The 15,156-nt window shown below is 48.2% G+C and overlaps 1 long non-coding RNA gene across 1 annotated transcript; it reads left to right on the top strand.

Annotated features, from left to right (window-relative positions):
• The first annotated feature begins 292 nt into the window (after positions 1 to 292).
• On the top strand, positions 293 to 3,089 carry LOC123186399 (uncharacterized). The gene is made up of 6 exons (XR_006493621.1): positions 293 to 578; positions 675 to 1,009; positions 1,103 to 1,244; positions 1,376 to 1,418; positions 1,550 to 1,819; positions 2,923 to 3,089. It is a non-coding gene; the product is annotated as an uncharacterized lncRNA (long non-coding RNA).
• Positions 3,090 to 15,156: the final 12,067 nt, after the last annotated feature.

The following is a 15,156-nucleotide window of genomic DNA, read 5'->3' on the forward strand; positions in this document are numbered from 1 at the left end:
TGGCTCATCCGAAAGAAAATTGTTCATCCACCAGACTGGGTTTATTGCGAGTCCAATATTGGCGGTGCCGAGTCCAATACCGACTGCTCTGTTGCTTCTCATCGCTGGCATGTGTATGGCGCCATGCCAGTATGCAACAACAATCCTGGTGCCCGTATGAATAACTCTTGATGTAGGTATATGTTGAATCTCCAGTCTCCACATGATCTTTCTTGATTAGGCATAGCATGCGTGCATTGGAGAAATATTAATATAATGTAATAAAAGAAACATGTGTGTATATACTGTTTGCATCCGAGTTGAGGTGTTTTGGTCATGTTTTATTTTGCATGGTGGTCATCGACCGGTTATAGGTTGCTCCAGGCCTCGAAGGCCCGGCGGTACTGCTCCTCCACATGGAGAGCTGATGGTGCTGCTGCTCCTCGGCACCTTTGAGCGGTCTGTTAATAGGAGGCGTGAGGCAAGCTGCAAGACTTCACGGCACCTTTGAGTGGTCTGCTAATAGAAGGCATGAGGCGAGCTGCAAGATTTCAGGCACATAAACAGCGCAATGGCAAGAGCTATATAATATCACATTGGTACGTATATATTCTCCTTTCCATATGACCATCAATTTCTTCTGATCGCTCAATTTCTAGATATTTATACGTTTGATTCATGCATTCTTTTTTCAGATATTCTGGACCCCGCAGGAGAATATATATTTAAGTGGTGTACATGTACTATGTATAACTAGAAGAAGATTACTATATTTGTGACTACACTAGAAATTTATAGTTGTTGCAGCACGTGGTTAGTTTACAATATCACGGTGGTGGTCATCGACCAGTTATAGGGTGCTCCAGTGCTCGAAGGCCCGGCGGTACTGCTCCTCGACAGGGAGAGCTGGTGGTGTTGCTGCTCCTCGGCACCTTGGAGCGGTCTGCTAATATGAGGCGTGAGGCGAGCTGCAAGACTTCAGGCACACAAACAGCACAACAGCAAGAGCTATACAATATCACATTGATACGTATGTATTCTCCTTTTTGTAGGACCATAAATTTCTTCTGATCGCTCAATCTCTAGATATTTATACACTTGATTCATATTTTTCTTTTTTCAGATATTCTGCACCCCGCAGGAGACATTATATATTTAAGTGGTGTACATCTACTATATATACCTACAAGATTACCTATGTTTGCGACTCTACAAGTACTGGAAAAAAAATTTGAACTAGAAATTTATAGATCCTGCATCACGTGGTTAGTTTTTTGTTTTCTACTTGCCAACAATACTTGATGAATTAGGATATTGGCTATTTACAAGGAACGGTCAGCCAGATCAGTTAGCTTTATCATATTATATACTTGGAACTGATTTCTTTTTTTTTCAGATTCTATTCCTAAATGGTTCATGGCTACACGTCCCGTTTTCAGGTTTGTTTGTCAGATTTGTTCTTCTCCTCATAGTCTATCCCCTGAATATTATAATCTATTTTCTATCAGGTTTCTAAATTGTATGATTGTCTTCCCGCAAAAAAAAAATTGTATGATTGTTTTGCTTCCAGGATTATTCTGTCCATGCCTTGGCTTTCACCTAGATGGACAAGAGTCTGTTCTTTAGTGAGACGCCCAGCTGCAAGTTGTTGTTTGACCAGTTGTGAGGTGTCTCAGAGGCACCAAATGGATGTTCATAATGTTGATCTATCTACATATCATGTGGTACACGGCCCAGAAAGAAGCAGTACGATGGTTGGTCCAAAACTAAGCTCATTCTTAGCATGGGATCACTGCCGAGATTTCTTTCTCTTGACAAGCAGCATCATTGCTTACACCAGGTTAGAGAAGCTTCCTTTTGAAAATTTCGTCTTTTAGCTTTGGAAGTTTTAAATATTGAGACCAGTAGATTGTGCAATTTCCATTTCTTTAGTAGTAGGTGACATACAAGAACACAAATGATGTACTGTTTTGTTTTGTTTTTCTTACTAAAATCATGAAGTGTTGTCCTTTTCATTAAAATAATGATAACACTTTGAGTTGTTAGTACAATTAACAATGGGATCAAGACTCAAAAAGTAAATGCTAGAGCATTTAAACTTAGCATGCCATGAAGTTATTAAACAGGAAATCATACTTACTGATTGTGATATAAAATAGTGACTGCTACGCCCACTACAAGATATAATAGTTCAACACAATGATTGCCGAGTAGCCACCATGGAAGGTGACTCTATAAATAAGAACACAAATTTAACATGTTCAGATTAATGACCCTACAATGTCAGCACACAAGATAGATAGATGAACATTAAGATTTCATTCAGCCCAAATTTTTGTTCAGTCGAACTCGCCAAAGATGCTTGATGTATGTCAACCACTAGACAAATTCTAGATAGAAGAGTGAAGAGCCTTAGATTTAATTAGTAGTTTGATCATTTAGTATTTCCTTTGGATGGCATGACGTGCTTCTGATCAATTAATTATTTGGTCTTCTAACCCGCATCTAGGGAAGAGGTGAAAATATCAACCAATTTATCATCGAGTTTAATTTATCTCTTTTCTTGACTTATCCCTTTATTGCTTAGATATTGCACGAAGTGAGTAGAACGCAGTTCTAGCACATTAGTTTCAGCATAAAAGCATGTACAACACAATGGATTTATACTACATTTTGTTATCTTAGTCTTTTTTCCAAGCAATTCCATATGTTTCATTAATTTCATCACTAATTACACATGAATGAAAGAGGAGACAATGTCACATGAAAATCACTATAAATGATTATTTTGGGTGTAGCTAAATAATTAGATGGGCCTGTGAATCAAGATTAGATGGTTGTTCAATCACTAGATCACTACTATCATTTTATGCATACTATCATAATGTAATGACGGGAGGTGACAAGTTTGTCGGGCTGGTGTGTAATGACAACACAATGCAGGAGTTCTTTAGCGGCGGCAAAGAGTCGAGGTGCAGCAATACTGATGCATCATGCAATGCCAAGTGAACAAATGGTGTCTCTCGGGAAATTACGGGGACGGATACGAGCACTACGTACCGTTGTCCTACTATTAAGAAGTTATATTGCTGTTTCTCACCAAGACATTGTTTAATAAGGAAAACCATTTTCTTATGAAAAAATCCATGTGGCAACATGGTTCATCTAATATTATTCTTGAAGCGAACTGATTCGGCTTCAAGTGTGTAGGTTTGGTGAGATCACCATTTCCATCATTCCAGTAGGACATGTTCTCAAAATATTACGTCATTGCAATTGTTAGTAAAGACTGATAAAAAACATAACAATTCGCAACCTAGCCCGTGCAGGTGCACGGGTTGACGACTAGTGAAGGTAAAAGCCTACATCTAGTTGGGATTGGTATTGCTGAGGTTTCGACTTCCAAGAGGCTCAACTCGCCGGCTTGGTTATCGACTTGGTTGTTTCTCGCCCTAAACCGCCACCGGGTCGTCCCCTTATATATACGGGTTGACGCCAGGTGGCCTACAGAGTCCCGGCCGGCTCATAATCTTGTCCGGCTCGGTGACTTTCTTTACATGTCTTTCCGTACAAGTATTTTCTTACATGTGGCGGTTTACTTACAATATCAGGCCTCAAGCCGGCCCCAGGCCTTTGGGCCTTCTATAAGACTTAATAAACTACAAACTTGGATGTTTACTGAGCTTCTTGCATAACCCGCCATTGAAGCTGACCCGGCCCCCCTGGGCGGGTCTCAACTGATAGTAGAGGAGTTGCCTTCAGTGTTATGGAGCATCAATACTACACCCAACAGGTTGTTTGTTTGGAAAACATTCTATGAGACCGGGTCTATTCTCCCATCTTGTGAGACCCACACTGAAGGAGGCCACGTGTCCTTCACCAAACCCAATGCACCTCTTCCTCCCAGAAACTCATATGATTTTGCTGACCTCTCATCTATGACTAGAGATCCATCCCCGTCCCTTCCCTCTTGATAGATTCCGTGTTCGCAAGATTATTATGGTTCAACTAGCACACTCACTGGACTTCACACAGTGCAACTAGCACACTCACTGGAGGAACACTCAGAGGCTTCGGATGGAACCCACTCGGAGGGTGCGACCATGTGAACAAGGTAGGCATAGCGAGCAGCGTGTGTGCGGGCTGGACGGAAGATTCACATGTAGAGATTATTGATACTCTTGTACAAGATAGTATGGTGATCACCTTGCAATAAAAAGTATTTTGATGTAAAAAAGTCGCAAATCATATTGTTAAGGAAAGTGAAGTACTATTCTCATCAAGGACAAATACGTTCGTCTCGAATTACTAGTAATTTGGGCAATTTGGGACGGAGCGAGTATTATAAAACACGACGTTTAGACACTAATAGCATATAGAGGAAAAAAGGAAAAGAAAACAATGCAACAAGGCACCTCTAGAAGAGAACTATTTTCTTGGGAACAGAGAGACATCCTAATTAGGCATCAGTTATTGGCAGCATAATAGATACTTAGTGGCTCCATCGTCTTAACGTAGGGGAATATCCGGTGATGCACGCTACGGAAGCAGAACTCGTTACTATTTATCTCGGCGACCACCGTTCCTTGAGCCCGGTTGCTGACCATCACCGGCTCCGGATTGTTGGATGACCACATGCCTTTTCGCCTGTAGTGCGCGCATATCAATGCCCCTTCTATTGTCAAGACGTGCTCGCCGTACACGAACTGTGGTCGCAGGGGATCCTGTTGTCTGAGGCTGTACCGGTGACTCCACCGTAGTCCCTTGTCTAGAATCCACACCTCAGTCGTTGTCGAACAGTTATGGAAGACGATGCCCAACCTCCCGTGCACCTCCGTCAGGTTGTACTGATCAGGAGTGGTTGAATGCGTAGGTAGACGCTTGACGTAGGTGATACGCTCGTGCTCAAGGTCAAATGACACGACCCTGATTGCGGGCTCCTCCGTGACCCAATACGTCGTGCCGTCGATGCTGATGATGCCAGCGTCGAGGTGGCACCTCCCGCCGTCCACGGTACCCGTCTGCATCTCCCGCCATGACGCTTTCCCCAGCGTGAGCACTTGTATGGTGTCAAACTTGCATACATTGTTGTATCTACAGGGGACGTGCACCAGCTTGTATTGCCCAGTAGTAGGGTGGTACGCGAAGTTGTACGCCTTGTCCCAGTCCTCCCAATCCCAGGTGTATCTCGTGACAAACAAGTCGGCGCACGGAAGCGCCAGGACGGGCAGCACCTCACCGGTGGCCGGGTTGACCAGGGTGACGACGCCGCCAACTCTCTCCCTGTTTTCGCACAGGCAGAGCAGGCCATTGCACGTGCCCACCAGCTGTAGCTTATTGTACGAAGTCCTGCCGGCTTTGCCCTGATTCCACAGCTTTGTGTATCCCCCCGTCGACGTCGACGACATAGGCAACCGCTTCCGAGGTGTTCCAGAGGAGGGTCGTGGCGCGGCTCTGCATCTCTGTGGTGCGCTCGCCGATGAGGTCGCGCCAGAGTTGGCAGACGAGGCGGAACCGGCGTCGGGAGCTCGGGGGCAGCCGCAGCAGGATCTCCACCAGGACGTCCGTGGGCAAGTCCGGGTATCCCGCGTCTGCCATGGCCGTGGGTGCTATTTCATTTCTTCCTTTTCTCCGGGATGCCTTGCGCCCCATGATGCGTTGCCCTTTTCGTTTCTATTTGACCTCCTGTGGTTTGAGTTCGACCTGGTTACCGACTTATTAGTTTATTGTAGTATTTGGAAAGTTTCTTTGGGGTGCATACGAGAGCGTGATGAAAACGGAACAGGTCTGTTGGCTCATATAGTATTTCATGGGTCTGTCTAGGACACATCTAGATGTGACATATATGTCACATCTAACCTGATGTCCACTATATTTGTGGTCTATTTTTTTTTTGTCTCAGTTTTTTTTCTGTTTCTTGTTGCTGCGTTATTTGTGGGAGCTTAGATGTGACATCCTTAAAAAACATCTAGATGTGAACTAGACAAACTGTATTTCCTATGTGCGATCCAGCTGGTAGCATGTTTGGAACAACAAATACTACGCTTTGGCAAGCTTTTCTCCAAGGTGTTGGCAGTAAGGTTCGCGCCGCGACTTGCTGAGCTCGTCGCTCCCAACCAGTCGGCTTTCGTGCGCGGTAGGAGCATCCACGATAACTTTCGAATGGTGCAGCTGACCACTCGGGCTTTACACACACTTCGTGTCCCATCCATGCTTCTCAAGGTGGACATCTCGAAGGCGTTCGACACCGTGTCGTGGCCCTTCCTCCTGGCAGTCCTTCGGTACGCTGGGTTCGGACCACGGTTCATCACTTGGGTTTGCATCCTGCTCTCATTGGCTAGCTCCAGGATAATGCTAAACGGAGTTCTGGGCAGGCCGTTCTTTCACCGTCGTGGGTTCCGCCAAGGTGACCCGCTGTCACACATGTTTCTCCTCACCATGGAGGTTTTGAACGCACTTCTCGCAAAGGCGGAGGCCGTGGGCTTGTTATCGCCCCTCGTTTGTCGGGGGGGTCCGCTTCCGCACCTCCATATACGCCGACGACATTGTCATCTTCGTCAACCCCACGGCCTCTGATCTCTCCACTGTGCATGCTGTACTGGATTGCTTTGGGGGCGCCTTAGGGCTGCGCTGCTCACTCTCTCTGATTCGCTGCTCGGGTGCACATCTCGCCATGGCGGCCGAGAACTTCCCGTGCACGATCTTGAACTTCCCCTGCACTTACTTGGGCCTCCCGCTATCCTACAAGCTTCGTCTATGTGCAGCGTACGTCTATGTGCTGCTGGGATGGCTTGCAGCCGGCTGTTGAGCCTGAAGTGCAGGAGGTTTTTGATGCGTCTACCAGCGTCGTTCTTGGGGACGGGCATAAGGCCCTTTTTCGGTCTGATCGTTGGCTGGAGGGCCAATCCATCAAGCTCACTGCACCAGACCTATACGCTGCTGTTGGCGCCGCTGCCCGTGGCTCTCGTACGGTGGCTGAAGCCCTGACTAATAGGCGTTGGATCAGGGACATAAATGGGGCTCTAAGCGTTCGGATTATCACGCAATTCCTACTGCTTACCGACGCCTTGCTCGCCGTGCAGCTATCGCCGGGGACCCCGGATCAACTCGTCTGGAAGTGGACTGCAGAAGGCGTGTACTCGGCGAGCTCTACCAACAGGTTGTTCTTCGCCGGCCTCGTGCTCTTCCCCGGCGGAAAAGCTCTCTGGAAGGCCTGGGCACCGGCCAAGTGCAAACTGCACTTCTGGCTGGCCATGCGGAGGAGACGCTGGACGGCCGACCGACATCTACAACATGGCATGCCGTCCCATGTCATGTGCCCACTGTGCGACCAGGCGGCGGAAACTGCGGACCATCTCGCCTTGGGATGCGTCTACGCTAGGGAGGTGTGGCATTCGACACTTGCTCATTGCGGGCTAGGCCATCTCGTTCCGGCACCTAACGACTCGCTCATCGAATGGTGGTCGGGTAGTCGTGATCCAATTCCTCCTGCAGAGCGTAAGGGTTTCAACTCTGTGGCCATCCTCACCGTGTGGATGCTGTGGAAGGAGCGCAACAACCACGTCTTCCAACGCTCAGCGGTCGTGGCTCGGGTGCTTTGTCAGCGTATCAAAGAGGAAGCCAGGTTGTGGAAGATCTCTGGAGCAAAAGGGCTAGCTCATATTGGGAAATAGTTTCCTCTCCTATGTAGGGCGTTGTCTTCCTTAGTGCGACATTTCCTTGCCTGCCAGGCACAGTTGCATCATCCCATGTAAACGCGGCCTGCCGCTGAACACTCTGTACTATTTCTCCTTCCTATAATACATCGGCACGCAAGCCTTTTACATGTCCGCAAAAAAAAAAAACAAATACACAAGATCTGGATCGACAAGCAATGTAACATGCATCCACCCTCCATTTATCTCTATGTTTTTTCCCATCATATGATGAGAATGTGATGTGGAATTATTCTCATATATTATAATTTTATTTTTGATAATTTCATTGCTATAAATTTATCAAGCCTTTAGCAAGTTGTGTCGACGGTTTCTTCGTCAACGGTTGCTAAAAGATGGTGCATTCATTGTTGATGGTTGGCGGATCAGGTTTTCTCCTCTGACATCATCGTGTGGATGTGCCAAATCTGGAATTCGATCACGCGTCTGGGATGTCGCCCAGACAGATTCTTTCAATAGTAATGGCTTCACCTTTGGCGAGCTACTTTGGAGGTCAAAAAATCTGCAAATCAGTGATGGAACCGCGTCGAGCTTGGGTGAAAAGGTGATATGTCCCTTTTGTCCTTTGGTGACCGCTTTAGTGGTGTCGAAGGCGGGTGATGGAAGTTGGCATCAAGCTCAAGGGATTCTCGCTCTTTATTGTAATTTTGTTTCCATGTTGGAGTCGTTTGGGCTGAAGCTCGGGTTTTGTTGTCATTTCGGTTTTGTCAGATCATAGTCAATGTGGCTTGTACTTTATTCTTTGTTATATGAATGAGACATATTACCTTTCGAAAAAGAGTTGAGCAATCGAGGCTTCATACCATTGACATGGCACATGGCACAAACAGAGAATACACTTGGCAACTTATTACAAAACACAAGGCCCACTACTCGCATACTAACATGTCATAAGAGAAAAGAAAAAGGCAAACAAATAGAATACTGATTATCTGGTATTGGCAATTGACTGATTTTCAATTCAGCGACAATCAATTTTTTGCACCATACAAATAACACCACATGGCACTATTAAGTTTACTATTTCAAATTCAGCATACATCAATTTTTTGCACCATACAAAAAAGGACACATGGCACTATAAAATGAAACACTACTTTACATTATTTCAAAATCAAAACCTCTATTACAACCTTTCTTGCTATGATTTACATATTTCAAAGCTTGTAAAACAAATTATAATGAACGGTTACTTGTTCAAATCTTCCAGATGAAGATTTCACACCAAAAACACAGGGAAGTTCAGTCTACCTGGTAAAAAAAGGTCATTCGAGATCAGGTCTATTTGCTAATCAAGTTATACTCTTATAAAAAGCTGACATGTGTTTTGTGCGAGTCCTAAAGCATTTCTTCCCTACAAGCATTGTTGTTCCAGTCACCTCGGTGTTCAGATGATGGCTCAGGGCATCTCCAGCCGCGCCCCCAACAGGGCCCCCCAGGCCACTTTTTCGGCGCCGGCGCCAAAAAAACGGCCCAGTCGCGCCCCCAGGATGCCGAAAATCGCCGGTTCGGACCTTTTTTCCGCCCAGCGGTCACAGGCCGAACCCGGCGCGCTGGGGAGCAGTTGGGGGCTCCGGCGCTAGGGAAAAGCACGCCTGGCCCACACCGACAGGGGAAAAATCAAGGTTTTCTTCCCTCGACTCGCCTCGCACCCCCCGCGCCCTCGGCCACCACTAGCTATATCCCGGCGATGGCCGCCGTCCTACTCCGCTAGATAGCCATTCCCCGCCGGAAAATAGCAGCGCTTCGCCGCGCAGCCCCTCCCACAGCAGCTGGGCGTTTCCGGCCGCCGTTTCCGGCCGTGGAGGCGTGGTTTAACGGCGGGTACACGCCCACCGAGCGCAAGGTGTTCGGCGTTTTGCCTGCCTCGGCGATGGACTCGGATGAGGAGGAAGAGCTCGCCGCGCTGCTGGAGGAGGAAGCCGCGGCCGACGTCCAGGAAGAAGAGCATCTCATGATGCTCGCCGCCCTCGCCCAGCTGCTGTCGAGCAATGAAAAGCCGCGGCGAGGTGGCTCGGCGCCGGGGCGGATGAAAGCAAAGAACCGGCATCGTCTCCAAGGTTACTGCATGCTCTACTCCAACTACTTCGCCGATGCTCCACTTCATGGCGAGAGAACATTTCGGCGCCGTTATTGGATGAGCCAAAAGCTCTTCCTCAGGATTGTGAATTCCATCCGGGAGTTCGACAAGTACTTCAAGTGCAAGATGGATTGCACTGGCGCTCTTGGATTCACCTCCATCTAAAAGTGCATGACAGCGATGAGGATGCTTGCATATGGAGCTCCCAGTGATTCACTCGACGACTATGGGCGCATGGCCGAGTCCACCAGCATAGAGTGTTTCTACAAGTTCTGTCGGGCAGTGGTGGCAGTGTTTGGGCCACAATACTTGAGAACACCCAATGCGGAAGACACTGCTCAGATCCTAGCCCAGAATGCAGCAAGAGGATTTCCTGGGATGCTTGGAAGCATCGACTGCATGCATTGGAAATGGAAGAATTGCTCATTTGGTTGGCAGGGGATGTACAAAGGCGCCAAAGACGGTTGCAGTGTGGTGCTTGAGGCGGTAGCCACACAGGACCTATGGATTTGGCACTCCTTCTTTGGTATGCCAGGAACTCACAATGACATCAACGTGCTGCAGTGCTCTCCTATTTTTGCCAAGCTCGTTGAGGGCCATTCTCCTCCGGTGAACTTCGAGATCAATGGGCACCAATACAACAAGGGGTACTATCTAGCTGACGGCATCTATCCGAGATGGTCGACATTTGTGAAGACGATCTCAAACCCTGTGGCAGGAGGCAAGAACGCCTGGTTTGCGAAGCTTCAGGAGGCTTGCAGGAAGGATGTCGAGCGGGCATTTGGTGTGCTCCAATCTCGACTTGCTGTTGTTCGGTACCCCGCTCAGACCTGGTCCAAAGATCAAATGTGGGAGATTATGACTTGATGTGTCATCTTGCACAACATGATCATCGAGAGCGAACAAGAAGACCCAGTGTTTGACACTGAACCATACTACAGGCAGGGTCCTCTAGCCGAAGTTGATCACCAGCTACCGGCAACTTGGACTGCCTATCTCAGTATGCGTCAGGAGATCCGAGACCCACAGGTGCATCATCAACTGCAGAAAGATCTGATTGAGCACCTATGGAGGCTCAAGGGGGACGTCGTGTGATGAAATACGAGTTTTTATTTGTTGAACTATATAATTTGTATTGAACTATTTGTTGTTGTACTATTTTGTTGAAGTATTTGATTTTTCTGTGATGAAATATGTGATAAGAAATAATTGTGTTGATAATTGAACGCCGAGACATGGCGAAACCACGCCGAATATGGGCCTATTCTCGCCCATATGGGCCCTTTATTCACCGAAATTGGGCTGCAAAGTGGGCCAATTTCGGCGCCTGGGGGCGACGACTGGGCGCAAAACTGCCCCCAACACCGATTGTATCGCCGACTCGCCCCCAGGGGGCGATTTTTATGCGTCCTGGGGGGGGCAGCGGCTGGAGATGCCCTCAGACCCCGCTGTTCGCTAGTGCGCAACCACACCGCAAGTCTAAGGGCAGCATCACTTGGGATTGTAGCTAGGGCAAGTAATGACCATCAGCACGCGTCACAGAGGGAGTATTTTCATGGACAGAGAGACATTGTAATTAGGTATTAATTATTGGCAGCATAATAAATACTTAGTGGCTCCATCGTCTGGACGTAGGGAAATGTCCGGAGATCCCCGCTTTTGAAGAAGTACTTTCCATTTATCTCGGCGGTCACCGTCCCTTAAGCTCGGTGGCTGACCTTAACCGGCTCCGGATTATTGGATGACCACATGCCTTTCCGCCTGTAGTGCCCGCATATCAAAGCCCCTTCTAATGTCAAGATGTGCTCGCCGTACAAGAAGTGTGGCCGCAGGAGATCCTGCTGTCTGAGGGTGTACGGTGTATCGATGGCTCCACCTCCGTCCCTGTTAAACAGATTAGAGTTTGGAACAATGCTCGATACCCTTGGTGGGTACGGCTGTCATATATTTATAAGAGGGAACCGTACAAATACCGGTTATGTTACAACACGTATATCTAATATATACTTAGTCTAACATCCTCCCTCAATCTTAACTATGTCCTGAAACACTCAGAAGGTTAAGATTGCGACGACATCCTTCAAAAGAAGGCAAGGGCAAGGGTTTAGTGAAAATATCAGCAAGCTGATCCTTCGAAGAAACAAACTTAATCTGAAGGAGCTTCTGAGCAACACGTTCCCTCACAAAATGATAGTCAACTTCGATGTGCTTTGTTCGGGCATGAAATACTGGATTGGATGGAAGGTATGTTGCACCGATGTTATCACACCAAAGAACAGGCGGCTGAGTTGGGGAGACCTTCAACTCTCGAAGCAATGACTGCACCCACATATTCTCAGCTGTGGCATTAGCAACAGCTTTGTACTCAGCTTCAGTACTACTCCGAGACACCGTAGCTTGCTTGCGAGCTTGCCAGGCGATCAAGTTAGGCCCAAAGAACACAGCATGTCCCCCGTGGATCGCCGATCATCGGGACAACCAGCCCAGTCGGCATCAGAAAATGCTGAGATCAGTCCAGAACGCGCAGGCTGAAGATGGAGACCATATGAACCAGTGTGACGAACATAGCGCAAGATGCGCTTAACAGCTGACCAGTGAGAATCACGTGGTGTATGAAGATACTGGCACACACGGTTAACTGCAAATGATATGTCTGGTCGAGTAATGAGCAAGTACTGCAGTCCACCCACAATGCTGCGGTACTCTGTGGCATCCTCAGGAGAAAGCAAGTCACCAGCAAGAGCTGTCAGTTTGTCTGTAGCAGACATGGGAGTTGTAGCAGACTTGCACTACAACATACGGGCACGACGCAGGAGATCCTGAGAGTACTTCTTCTGAGTAAGAGTCAAGCCACCATCAGAATGAAGAACCTCTAGGCCCAGGAAATAATGCAGTCTCCCAAGATCCTTAACAGCAAACTCAGCACCAAGAGAGGACACAAGCCGATCTGTAGCAGAAGCAGACGAACTGACAAGGATGATGTCATCAACATAGACCAGAATGTACATAGTCACCTCAGGTCGCTGTAGAATAAACAGAGACGTGTCTGCTGTAAAAGGAACAAACCCATGCGCACGAAGAGTAGCGCCAAGACGGGCATGCCACGCACGCGGGGCCTGCTTCAAACCGTAGAGAGCTTTGACAAGGCGACACAAATGATGTGGCTGAGCAGGGTCAACAAAACCTGGCGGCTGGCGCATATAAACCTCTTCGTCCAGAACTCCATGGAGAAAGGCATTCTGAACATCAAGCTGTCGAAGCGACCATCCGCGAGTAACAGCCAAAGAGAGAAGAACACGAACAGTAGTTGGTTTAATAACAGGACTGAATGTGTCTTCATAATCAATGCCATACCGTTGTTTGAATCCCTTGGCAACCAGGCGTGCCTTGTACCTCTCAATGGAGCCATCAGCATGTTTCTTCACCTTGAATACCCATTTAGAGTCAATGATATTAACACCGGATGGAGGTGGAACAAGACGCCAAGTGTTGTTTCTTTGAAGGGCATGAATCTCCTGCTCCATCGCAGCACGCCAATGTGGGATGCCAAGCGCTGCTCGAAAATGTCGTGGTTCAGTCGTAGGGTCAGCCTCAGCATGTGCCACACAGGCCGCAAGCCACGCGACAGTGCCGTCAGTGCGCTTCTTCGGTTGGAAGATGCCACTTTTGCTGCGAGTATGGGGACGCAGGACGACAGGCGGAGGTGGCGCTGGAGCTGCCATACCAGAGGAGCCACTATCCATCAGCGGCGAGGAGGACGCACCGGCGGGCGAGTCAACAGGCGCATCCGGTGGCACGGTCAGGGTCGGCGAAGACAGACCGGGCGTGACCGGCGTAGACGGACCAGGCGACGAAGACACGGTGACCTGCGAGCCCTCCGGCTCAGGGGAGAGCGTCGCCGGTCCAGCCGGCCCGGCCGACAGCTCCGCAGGTTCGGCCGGCCCAGGCGACAGCGAGGCCGCTGGCCCCGGCGACTCGGTCACCCCGTCGGATCCTCGTGCATGGGGCATGCACGCATGATCGATGTTGGGGTCAAGCGGGGTAGTGGCGGGGGCAGCCTCGTCGAGCGCCTCATCCGGCGTAGCAGCAACTGGCGCAGTTGTGGCCATATCATCATCCAGAAGCTCAAGTCGAGCACCTCGTCCAGTCCCTGCACCATGGTTAGGCAACAACAGAGGAGAATATGCAGCATCCACAAATTGATCAGGCAAAACTGGAAAAGAGTGCAACTCGGTGACGGGAGTATCTGTGGGTGATGTGAGCGTGGAAAACGGGAAGACAGTCTCATCGAACACAACATCACGAGAAATGTAAACATGATTTGACGGGATGTGAAGACACTTGTAACCTTTGTGGAGAGGACTGTACCCAAGAAACACACATTGTTTAGATCGATACTCAAGTTTATGCTTATTGTACGGACGAAGATGCGGCCAACACGTACAGCCGAACACTTTAAGGAGGGAGTAATCTGGAGTTTCATTAAGCAACACTTCGAGCGGAGACTTCATGCGAAGACGTCGTGTGGGAATCTTGTTTATCAAAAAACAAGCAGTAACAAAAGCATCGCTCCAGAACCGAAATGGGCCAGAGGCATGTGCAAGAAGTGTCAGGCCAGTTTCAACTATGTGACGGTGTTTGCGCTCAGCTGCACCGTTCTGCTGATGTGTATGAGGACAAGACACATGATGTGAGATGCCAAGCTTCTGAAAGAAGGTGTTAAGGTTACGATACTCACCCCCCCAGTCTGACTGAACATGGATAATTTTGTGCTTAAGCAATCGTTCAACATGTGCTTGAAATTGCATAAAGACATGAAACACATCAGATTTGCGCTTAATAAGATAAATCCAAGTAAAGCGACTAAAAGCATCGATGAAACTGACATAATAGTTGTGACCACTAACAGAAATTTGGGCATAGCCCCACACGTCTGAAAACACAAGTTCAAGAGGAGCCGTGACAACACGACTTGATACAGAAAAAGGCAACTGATGACTCTTGCCTTGTTGACAAGCATCACACACTAGAAACCCCTTATTACTCGACTCAACAGGAAGATGACGGCGATGAAGCACATGGCGCACAATGGGAGTAGCGGGGTGGCCAAGGCGAGAGTGCCACTGCGACGACGACACCCGAACACCACTAAAAACTTGAGAGACTCGTGGCACATCAAGTGCGTATAAGCCGTCGCGAGCTCGACCACTAAGAAGAACGTCCCTCGTGTCCCGGTCCTTAACAAAAAAATGGAAAGGGTGAAACTCAACAAACACATTGTTGTCACGAGTTAATTTAGGAACCGAGAGTAAACTACGTGTGACTGAGGGAACACGAAGGACATCAAGCCGACACAAGGTTTTAGTGGTACGTGAAAGAAGA

This window comes from Triticum aestivum, chromosome 2A, assembly GCF_018294505.1.
Source record: "Triticum aestivum cultivar Chinese Spring chromosome 2A, IWGSC CS RefSeq v2.1, whole genome shotgun sequence".
Taxonomy (NCBI): domain Eukaryota; kingdom Viridiplantae; phylum Streptophyta; class Magnoliopsida; order Poales; family Poaceae; genus Triticum; species Triticum aestivum.